Source organism: Cetorhinus maximus, chromosome 33 (genome assembly GCF_964194155.1).
Source record: "Cetorhinus maximus chromosome 33, sCetMax3.hap1.1, whole genome shotgun sequence".
Taxonomy (NCBI): Eukaryota; Metazoa; Chordata; class Chondrichthyes; order Lamniformes; family Cetorhinidae; genus Cetorhinus; species Cetorhinus maximus.
In genome coordinates this window covers 7,600,710-7,612,962 of record NC_135911.1, presented here as the reverse complement: position 1 = coordinate 7,612,962, position 12,253 = coordinate 7,600,710, and the positions used below count along the sequence as shown (strand labels likewise).

General features: G+C 42.8%; 1 protein-coding gene across 1 annotated transcript in view; it reads right to left on the bottom strand.

Moving 5' to 3' along the window:
- Positions 1 to 12,253, bottom strand: part of LOC144671645 (uncharacterized) — a 261,116-nt gene that overhangs the window by 36,566 nt on the left and 212,297 nt on the right. The gene's annotated exons all lie outside the window — the stretch shown is intronic.

Sequence of the window (12,253 nt, the reverse complement as noted above, 5' to 3'; positions counted from 1 at the left end):
CATCGCTTGGCTCTGATTACTATGAAATGCATCATGGTCACCCATAATAGATTAGTGCCCTGAATTTGGACCTTTATTATCATGCCGCTTTCCTCTTGTCACCTCGCCCGTTTGGGATGTCTGCTAACCCCCTCCGGGCTAACCCCTGTGGTGTGGTGGTCCCTCACTTCGAGCAAGTACTGGCTGAAGCAGATCAACCAAAAACAACGAACTGCTCAGAATACGGGTTTGGGGAGGGTTTGCTGAATTCCACCTTGTAAAAATGCTGTGACTGTTGATAAAATTGTTCTGATATCTGCCGAAAACCAGTAAGTGCTTCAGGTAAAAGAATTATAAACAAATGAAACTTATAAAAACTGTCTTGATCCAGTAGGACATCTTGACAGGCGATGCCGCAACTTATCAAAATATTGATTTGTAAATATACAAACTGACCTGAAGACCTTATCTGACATTTAATAGTAACATGGAACAATAGAAAACACGAGGTCCTGGCTGGCAAAACGTTCACAATATTTTTGGGCTAACGCCACCTGTTTCAGAATTAAACTATGCAAATACGAATGAAGTGGTGATTGGAAATTTAAGGTTTTATTTTAAGAGAAAACAAGAAACACTGAAACGTTGTAATTGTCCAAAGTCTCTTTCATTGCTGCATTTGGACATGGACTGTTTCAGTACCTGAGGAATCGTGAATGGTGCTGAACATTGTGCAATCATCAGCGAAAATCCCCACTTCTGACCTTATGAAGGAGGGAAGGTCATTGATGGAGCAGCTGAAGGTGGTTACGACTTGGACACAACACTGAGCAGCTCGTGGAATGATGTCCAGAAGCTGAGATGACTGACCTCCAACAAACACAACCATCTTCCTTTGTGCTAGGTATGACTCCAGCCAATGGAGAGTTTCCCCCCTGATTCCCATTGACTCCAGATAATAATAATTCAAATTGAACTGGTGTAAATAATGTGAATTAGTTTGGATTTGATAAGCGTAATTTTGAATATCCGAGAAGCTCATAACATCAAATAAGGAATGACATTCAGGAAGCTATCAACATGATATGTTTCCACAAGCTTTTCTAACTGTGTTTTGCATATTCGAATAAAATATTGTGCAGTTACAGCTAAAGACATTGCTTTGTAATAAGTTAGATTCCTGTATTAATTCGACACGGTCATCTCCAGATACCTTTTATTCTTCTCTTGATTATGGAGCCAACTGAAAGCAATGTTAATGACAAGCCATTTTCACAGCAGAATCTGTTCTCAATTGTTTTTCGATACCTCGTCCAATAAAGGAAAGCATTCCGTATGCTTTCTTTATGACGTTATCCAACTGTCCTGTCACCTCCAGGGACCTGTGGGCATGCACTGCAAGGTGTCTCACTTTCTCGGTCCCTCACAATGTGTTCCCATGTATTAACGCTTTGTTTGTGCTCCCCAAATGCATTACCTCACAGTTCTCAGGATTGAATTCCATCCGGCACTTTTCCGCCTACTGGACCAATCCATTGATATCAGTCTGGGTTGAGGTCGCCACGTTACAGGAGTGACATAATCGGCCTAGAGAGAGTACAGAGGAGATTTACTAGAATGCTGCCAGGGCTTGAAAATTGCAGCTCCGAGGAAAGACTGAATAGCCTGAGGTTGATTTCCTTGGAACTGAGGAGGCTGAGTGGTGAACTGACTGAGGTGTGCAAGGTTATGAGGAGCCGAGACAGATTAGAAAAGAGACGCCCTGTGTCCTGGAGGACCACCAAATGGTTAATTAGCAGGGAGCACAGGTTTAAAGTGACTGGGAGAAGGATTAGAGGGGGCATGAGGTAAATGTCCTTCACCCAGAGGTTGTTGGAATTCGCTGCCTGGTTTGGTGGTGTAGGAAGAAGCCCTCAAAACGCTTAAAAGTTCCGTGGATTTGCATCTCAAGTCCTGCAACCTGCAAGGCTGCTGTCCAGGCGCTGAAATGTGGGATAGAATCTTTTTCGTCCGGCGCCGACACGATGGGCTGAATGACCTCTTTCTGTGTCGTAACTGTTCTATAGTCCCATGGCTCTAGAAGCGCCTCCCTTTGCACAATTAAATACCTAGCTGGATGAAACAATGAACATTGAAGTGAAATTCTCAAGCAGTAACAATAAGTTGGGGGAAAGGAACGGACAGTTCATTCTCTCCAGAATTCAGTTGTTCAGTCTGTATCTCGTCTGTAGCTCAAACCCTTTTAGCTCCAATTGCTCCAAATCCTGTGATACCTTTTGCTGGCGCAATCAAACGTCCACATTTAGCTCCTGTGCTCTGTTGGAAGAAAATTACAACTGGTGACTACTTGAACGCAAAATGCAACCGCGTTACTATGAAATGACTTCATGTTGTCAATCTTCAACCACTGAACTTAGATCCCATTCTCATGCTCTGCATCATGCCGGGACGGGTTGCTCGTAGGCAGTGAGTATGGACTGCGTTTTCCAAAACTAGAGTGATTTTTGGTTAGAACAACATTAATATTGCAATTTTGCTCAAGTACTTTGAAACATGTCACTTGCAGCGGCGTAATTATTTAATGCAGTGTGAGGGAGAATCTTAATTTCGGAATTGTTACTTCGCCTCGATATGAAGCTGCTGCACCTCCGTGCAATGCATCAGCCCTGGGTCAATCAGTTCATTTCTATGTGTGAAAATGAACAAGATCTGTGAGCAGGAGGTCAGGCCACCGAGTCCATGATGGTCAGGTCGCATGTTGTTCTCATCCAATGAGCTTGCACACTTACATTCCAAAACACAGCAGGGAATAAAGAAGCAAGCATATCCAATACAACATGCCAGAGGCTGGGAATCCTGAGGAGAGTAACTGACCTCCTGACTCCCCAAAGGCATCTACAAGGCACAAGTCAGGAGTGTGATGGAGTACCCTGCACCTGCCTGGATGATTGTGGCTCCAACAACACTCAAGAAGCTCCATAACAACCAGGGCGAAGCAACTGCATACACTACCATAAACATTTACTCCCTCCACAACCTACACATAATAGCAGCAGTGTGTACCATCTGGAAGATGGACTGCAGCAACTCACCAAGGCACCTTGGACAGCATCTTCCAAACACGCAACTTCTACCACCTGGAAGGACAAGGGCAGGAGATGCATGGGAAGACTACCAACTGCAAGCTCTCCTCCAAGCCACACACCATCCTAACTTGGGACTACATCAGTCGTACCGTCACAGTCACTGGGTCGTTCTCAGGTTGGCAGGCTGTGAATGGCAAGCTGTCACAAGGATCAGTGCTTAGGCCCCAGCTATTCACAATCTATACCAATGATTTTGATGTGGTGACCACATGTAATATTTCCAAGTTTGCAAATGACATAAAACTTGGGGGGGATGTGAGTTGTGAGGGGGATGCAAAGAGGCTTCAATGGGGTTTAGGCAGGCTTCGTGAGTGGGCAAGAAAATGAGAGATGGTAGAAAAAGTGGAAAAAGGTGAAATTTTCAACTTTGGTAGGGAAAAGGACAGAGCATGTGTTAAGTGTTTTGAGACTGGGAAGTGTTGATGCCAAAAGGGACATGGGCGTCCTTGTTCATAAGCCAGTGGAAGCAGACATGATGGTGCAGCAAAGAATTAAGAAAGCAAATGGAATGTTGGCCTTCATTGCATCAGGATTTGAGTGCAGGAGCAAATGTGTTACAACCTTGAAGAACCCACACCTGGAGTATTATGTACAGCCTTGGTCTCTCACCTAAGGAAGGATATATTTACCGTAGAGAGAATGGAACGAAGCTTCGCCAGGCTGATTCCTGGGATAGTGGGATCATCTTATGAGAAGAGATTGAGGGGAACGGCCCTGTATTCTCCAGAGTTTGGGTGGCTGAGAGGTGATGTCAACCAAACTTGCAAAGTTCTTACAGGGTTCAACAGCTTAGATGAAGGAAGGACGGGAGGTATATAAACAGGGCTCAGAAAGAGGGGTAAGGCATTTAGAGTGAGTTGGGGAGGGCTTTCTACACTTAGAGGACAGCACATCCTTGTAACTCTCTACTCTGGAGGGCTGTGGAGGTCCAGCCATCGAGTATGATCAAGGCAGAGACCGATAGGTAGCTATATATTAAATATATCAGGGCATACGGTGATAGGGGTCGGAAATGTTATTTAGGTAGGGGATCAGCCATCATCTATTTTAATGGCAGAGCGGTCTTCAGGGGCCGAATGGCCTACTCCTGCTCCTATGTTCCGAAACCTTACACATTCATGCTTCGACTATTCATCATGCAGAATATACGTTCCTTAACTTTTCCTGATGACAAGGTTTCCCTGGCCTTTTCTGGCTCGATGCCAGTTTTCTTTATATTTTCCATGTTTTGTTATTTCTTCTGCCACAATGTGGTAAGTGCATCAACATCTTGCGCTATGCTTTATTTCAAACAATTATTGATCTCAATCAGTATTTCTTATCTTCTATATGCAATTTTCTAACATGATTTAGCTGATTTAGTTTGATTCTACTGGAGAGACAGTAACATTGCTTTTTTGTTCAATCCATTAGATTGAAAGCTCTTACGGTTTTGAATTTTATGCATGTGGTTAGATTAATTTCTGTTCACTCCGGTACCACATTGTGAAACTGTCCCATTTTATCTGCATATCAGGTGTCACACACAACTGATGGTTTATGTGGTACCAACTCATTTGTGCTCTTGCCTGGCAAATTTCTTTCCATTTTAATTCACAGAAAATCCCTATAAACGATTGCACTTTGTACTCTCTGTGTGAGTCTGACTAGCTATTTATTGATCTTTTATTGTCATATCAGGTAACATAATGACGATTGCGATTCCATCCAGAGGGAAGTGCGGTCTCTCCAAATGTATCACTTCTTACCTGGTAGCAATGGCTGCAGCGGATCCAATGGTCGTTCTCACTAGCGTGTTGTTGAATCGAATAATCGGGGTCTATTTCCCTGGCAGCTTTTTGTTAATTACCTCACGTGTGCCCTGAAAACCTCATTGGTTTATACCACCAGGGCCAGTTCTGTTTAGTTAACCGTCGCTTTCACCTTTGATCGTTATGTAGCCATTTGCTGGCAGAAGCTAAAATGCAAATATTGCACGCAAACAATGGGAGTTGCCACATCTAGGAACGGTATGTGCATTGAGTTCATTATGCAACATCCCTTGGTAATTTGCATTACAACCTCTGTACATCAATAATAATGTGCCCTTCTACTGCAATGTTAAATCTAACTTTTGCACATTTTTTCCTTGGATAGCATTATCATATCTTAACCAAATGTTAACACCTCTTGTGCCATTATTTTTGATATTGCTGCTGAATGCACTCACAGTGAGGTCCATTTTCATAGCCAATAGAGTTCGCAGTGCTCTCCATGGTAAGAAATCTGGTGAAGGCAAGAATGATCCCGAGATGGAGAATCACAGGAAATCTATAATTTTACTTCTCACTGTATCAACAAGCTTCATTCTCTCGTGGATGACTTTTATAGTGCGTTATTTATATGTGCGAATTGCGAACCCAGACATTTGCACTGAGTACAGTGAGGCCCTCTATATCCTTCATGAGGCCGGCTATCTACTCCTCCTTTTGAGTTGTTGCACAAGCACGTGTATTTATGCAGTGACCCAGAGCAAGTTTAGAAAGGATATAAAGCATTTGATGAAATATCTATATGCACTCCTGTACAAAATGGTTAAACTGTAGCATTCCTGTCATGGAATTCAGCGCCTCGGGTGTTGCAGTAATTGCCTTTTGGCGCATTCGATTCTGACCAGCAGTAAATTATCTCTGTCTCCCTTGCCCACATACACACAAAACAGTTTTCACAGTTGTTGTGGAGACAGAGGTATAGGGCAACACTTGTGGGCACATGGTGGCATAGCGGTAACGTCACTAGAGTAACAGTCCAGAGACCCGGGTTAATTCTCTGTTGGTATGGGTACAACACCCATGGCGCCAACTGATTGAAATTAAATTCAATTTCTAAACCTGGAACATTTAAAAGCGAGGCCACGCAATAGTGACCATGAGAATACAATTGTTGTAAAATATCATATGGTTCACTGGTGCCCTTTAGGGAAGGAAATCAGCTGTATGCAACTGATCTACATGTGACTCCAGACCCACAGCAAAGTGGTTGAATCTTAACTGCCCTTTGAAATAGCCGAACAAGCCACTGAGCTCAAAGGCAATTGGGGGTGGACAGCAAATGCTGGCCTCGCCAAAGGCACCCATGTCTCATCAAGGAATTAATAAAAGCTCAAGAACATCTCTTTCAATCCCTCAAACTGAAATGAAAGGGGGATTGGCTGTTTGCTTTATACAGCAATGATAGGTGGGCATAAAATGGGTGGTTATTGTGACACTGCCTTATTCGTGGAATATCCGGGAAGATTTCCTATCCCCAAGGTCTGCCTTCAAGCTGAATTTTCCCTCCATTCTATAGTGTGACATTAATACTGGGAAAAGTAGGATAGGTTAGGAGCACACCTGGCTGCTCAATCCGGGCCATCCATATGGCACCTTAGGATGTTGGTAGAAGCAGAATTTAATGTACTGTAGAAATCTGCAGCACATATACAATTACATTTCTAAATGCAATTTTTCATCAACATAAATTATCTTTTCAACCACGAACATATATATCAGCATCGTTACCTTCAGGGTGAAAGTGGAGGGTGTTGCTCCAACAGTACAGATGCTGCTAAATAAGTTGCACATTTTGCTGAATTAAGTATTATACTGTTCATATCCCCATTATGAATTTGCCAAGGAAATTGGTTCGTACCTAAAGAGGCATTCCCTTCCAAGTCGTTTATTTCCCATTCAGAACGAGACATAAATGTGCTCTATCTAAAACTTCGTCTGTAGTTGGCATCTTTAATCCACCCTAGTATTTCCACTTGTTTAGTGGGGTCAGTTCCAGGTACTAACACTTTATTTGGTTGTAATTTACTGTTCTATATTTCTACGCCCACCATCCACTTAGTCACTGGTTTGATACAAGAATATTGTTTCACCATAGTTGTTATCAAATTGCAAATTCCCTTCGTTGAGGTGACAATGTTCAATTCCTTTCTATGCTGTTTGAATAAATGCCTTAAAGCTGCCCTTGAAATAGCGGATACCGGATTCGTTGGCCTCCTGTTTGTCCAATATCCAGCTGATGTGTCACCTCTATGTTAATCTGAAGCTAAAGTCAGAAAAGAATCCTATTGCTGAACTGATTAAATGCTTCTACTGCCCAAAACATTAACTTCGGAGATAGCTACGGATGACCTTCACTGAACTTTGGGCGGTCCATTATTATGGACATTGCTTGGTATAGACAGTTGTGCACTGGGCACATGGTTCAGCCTGGAACATGTGCTGGAAGCCCAGAGAGACAACGATTTTACCGTGTGACTCCGGGGAGCAGTGGGAGTCAGGTTCCATGCCTGAGAGGGCAACCGGACAACCGACTGAATCATTCCCTGTTATCGCCCATCTCCCTTCAGGGTTAATATTAACTGAGATTACTTCAAAATGTTCCAGTTCTCAGCGTCAGGGATTCAATTAATAGCCGAAGTCATCTTCTTCCTGCTCGCCTTGTACTCTATCCTGCAGGCACGCACAGCCAGAGTAATATATCTGGGCATATTGTACGCTCCCATCTCTATTAGAGTCGTATCCCGTGTGCAAAAATAGTCCAAGAGCTACTTAAATACCACAGCACGAGGTTACGTTCACCTTCCGAAAATCAATAACTTGTTATACTGTAACATCTTTAATATCAGGACCAATTCCCCACTTCCAATAGAAGTTCTGCCCAAGGCCTATCCGATCCCGTAAATCAGAAAGCCCTTGGTCAACGTGCCCTGTTCAAACATACATCTGAAAATGTTCTATAGGACAATACATGTAATTGCATTCAGCCTGTCTCACACAGCGACGATGCCTTATGGATGGCCATACAAACACTAACCATATAGCCAGGGCATTCAAACTACTGAGAGAACCACTGGGACTGGTAAAAGAATAAACAGACCAAGTAATGATAAAAATTTATAAAATTTTCCTTTCAATGATCAAAATTAACCCAGGAGACAATACTGACCCTCATTTTTACCTACTCCTGTACCATCAGTGAGTGAGCAACACTTAATGAGTTTCGCTGTTTAGTCCATTGTTGAAATTGATCAAAGTGCCATATTTCTCGCTCATGCTTGTGTTCTTTGCTTTATTCAACTCCCTCCCCTTTCCCGTGCCCTGTGTCTTTTCTCTTCCAACATTCTTTCGATCTACCCTTTGACTACTGTGTAGGGTTGGGTAGTGGGTGGAGGGCCAGGTTATTCCCAATGGGAGATGTCAAGCACTGGATGAAGTTATGATTGGGATTATGTAACTTGCATACTTAATTTCTGATCTTTGCATGTTGGCGTCAAGTGTGCCTTCTTGGCATTTACTTAGCTCTGCTTGCATGCTTTCATGAATGGAGCTGAGGTGTAACGAAGGAGTAAGGCATGCAGTTGAACTAGTTTGGTAATAATACAGACTCAAGACAGATCTCACTTCTCGAAAGGCACAATTCCCTAAACCCTACTAAATTAATTTAAACTCCTCAATACGTGTCTCTGCAAGTCCAAGACAAACTGCAATGTGCACGGTTTCACAAAGTTCTGAAACACTGAAATCTTCAATGAAAAAAAAATTGTGGAACTATAAACCATTGTGCTCATGGATTTTGATAGCATTCCTAACCAAGCATGACACCTTCGTTAACTGAAATGAAAAATGAATTGGTTTTTCAATCAATGTAATTAGGAGCTGGATTTTGAGTATTTTCGAAACCAGCAAGCAGACGCTAAAATGTTGACAAAAAGGGAGAGGATAAAATGGGTGTAAAGTACCCAAGAATATTAAGAAAACAGATTGTAAGAGCTTTTACATATATATGAGGAGACTAGCTAACGTAAACGTTGGTCCCATAGAGGCAAAGACAGGAGAAATCATCATGGAGAATTTGGAAATGGCACACCTTGAACACATACTTCGTGTCCATCAGTGGAAGACACAAAATACATACGAGAAAGAGAGGCTAACCAAGGAGATATTAGGAGTGAGAACTTTATGGTAATTAATGTCAGAAGAGATAAAGTCTTGGAGATAGTTAAGGGACCTCAAATCTGAGAATTGCACAGGTGATGGACTATATCCCTGGGTCCGAAAAGAGGAGGCTGCAGAGATAGTGATTGCTCTGGTTATCATTTTTCCCAAATTCCCTAGAGTCTAGAACGGTTTCAGTGAATTGGAAGTCTGGAAGTGTAACAACATTATTCAAAAAAGGAATAAGAGAGTAAACAGGGAGTAACGGACCAGTTAGCCTGACATCTATCATCGGTAAAATACTGCAATCTATATTCAGGAATTCCACCAAGTGCACTTAGTAAATCATAGCACAATCAGGCAATAAGAATATAGTTTCATGAAAGGAAATAGAGTTTGACAAACTTATTTGATTTTTTGAGGATGTAAATAGCAAGGTAGGTAAAGAGGAAGCAGGAGATGCGGTACACTTGGATTTCCAAAAAGCATTTGATGAGGTGCCACAGAAAAGGTTAATAGGCAACATAAGGGCTCATGGAGTCCTGGGTAATATATTCGAATGGATACAGGATTAGTTAAAGGACAGGAAGCAGAAAGTTGGGCAAATGGGGCATTTTAAAATTGCAGGTAGTGAATATGGAGCGCTGCAAGGATCAGTGCCAGGGATTCATCTATTTACAATAATGACTTAGATGAAGAGACCGAGAGTAATGCATCAAAGTTTGCTCTTGATTGAATGTGGGTGGGAATGCAAGCTGTGCGGAGGGATTAAAGAGGCAGCAAAGAGATAAACAGTTTAAGGGAGAGTGTAACAAGGTGGCAGCTGGAATATAACGTGGGGAAGTATGAGGGGGTTGGGATTGAAAAACAGATTATTTTTAAAAGGCTTGAAGCTTGTAGATATTAATGTCCGGATGGACATTAGTGCACTGGGGGGACTAGGAATACAGGAAGTCAGTTTACAGACACATCAACCAATTCGAAAGGCAAGTCGCAGGCTGTCTTTAATTGCACGGAGACTGAAGTATAAGAGAGTATTGCTACTGTTGCACAGGGATTTGGCGAGTCCACACCTGGAATTCTGTGTGAGCTTTGATCTTCATGTTAGAGAAAGAATGGATATTTGATTTGGAGGCGGCGCCGCGAAGGTTCACTAGATTGCTTCTTGGGATGAGAGGGTTGTTCTATGATGAAGGGCTGAGTAAATTGGGTTTATATTCACTGATGTTTGGAAGAATGCGAGATGACCTCATTAAAACATAATACACTGGAGGGGCTTGACGGAGCAGAAATGGGAAGTTGTTTCCCCTGATTGGGGAATCAAGGACATAGGGGAACAGCCTCAACACGAGGGGCCAATCAATATGGACAGAAATGAACAGAAGTTTCTTCACTAGAACGTTGTGAATCTTTGGAATTCTCTACCGCAGGGCCTTGTGCCTTAAAGGTATTTAAGGCTGAGGTAGGCAGAACAATGTGTTCTCTTGCCGCACGTTGCTTGTAAGTTTAAATGCTTTCAAACACAGATATATTTGATGGCAATTGAAATAAATATTGTAAGCTGCATGTTTCAATATAGACAAGGCCATCACTGAAAAGGCAAAGAAGTGCCAATGGTGAAACTCTGGACAATTAACTACTTTAACACTATAGGTATCATGTCAAGAAACTACTTACGTCCATTCTGTTTGGTACATTGAGGATTCCCTCTTCTGTTGGAAAAAAAAAATCCCAGAAGTAAGTAACTAACCTTATTGGTTCAGTGTACCGATAAATGAAATTATTATCGTGGTATGAATGAAACTGTAGTATTCATGATATGAAGTAATGTAATGAATTCATGCCTGTCAAAAATATTAATCGTAGACCTTCCAAAGTCCCTGCAATTTGCAACGGGAGTGTTAACTAAGTAGGAACAAGCTTTCTGAGTAATTGATATCGTTATGAGCCAGATAGAGAGAGAAAGAAATAAAGAGAAGACAGAACGAGAGTTGGTGAGCGAGTAAGGGATATCCATGCGTTTTCATAATTATAGGCCCACTTGCACGATCAACATTGTTTTAAAATAGGTGCTTATCGCATTTGTGCTAATAGGAGCAGAGGGGTTGATCAGCTCTTTGGCAAGTGACTACGCCTCATCAAAGTGACAATTTTACGGGTACAGTCTCTGTCATGGAGTCATACCTAGCACAAAGGAAGATGGTTCTGGCTGTCTGAGGTCAGTCACCTCAACTCCAAGACATCACTGCAGGAGTTCCTCAGTGTAGTGTCCTTGGCCCAACCATCTTTAGCTGCTTCATCAGTGACCTTCCTTCCATTAGGTCATAAGTGGTGATGTTCGCTGATGATATCACAATCTCCAGCACCATTTGTGACTCCTCACATAGTGAAGCAGGCTATGTCCAAATGCCGCAAGTCCTGGACAAGATACCGGCTTGGGCTGACAAATGGCAAGTAACATTCGTGCAACACAAGTGTCAGGAAATGACAACCTCCAACAAGAGAAAATCCAACCATCGCCCTTGGATGTTTAATGGCATTACCATCGCGGAATCCCCCACTATCAACATCCTTGGGGTTAGCATCGACCAGCAACTGAATTGTACTAGCCATACTGTGGCTACAAGAGCAGGTCAGAGGCTAGGAATCATGCGACGAGTAACTCACATTCTGACTCCCCAAAGCCTGTCCACTATCTCCAAGGCACAAATCAGGAAAGCGATGGAATACTCCCCACTTGCCTGGACGAGTGTAGCTTCCACAACACTCAGGAAGATTGACACAGCCCAGGAAAAAGCAGCCCACTTGATTGGCACCCCATCCACAATATGTCTCCAACACCGATGCACAGTAGCAGCAGTATGTACCATCTGCAAAGTGCACTGCAAGAATTCACAACGGCTCCTTTGACAGCACCTTCCAAACCCACAGGCGCTACCATCTAGAAGGACAAGGGCAGCAGACACATGGGAAAACCACCACCTGTAAGTTCCCCTCCAAGTTACTCACCACCCTGACTTGGAAAAACATCGCCGTTCCTTCACAGTCGCTGGCTCAAAATCCTGGAACTCCATCCCTAACAGCATTGCGGGTGTACCTACACCACATGGACTGCCGCGCTTCAAGAAGGCAGCTCACCACCACCTTCTGAAGGGCAACTAC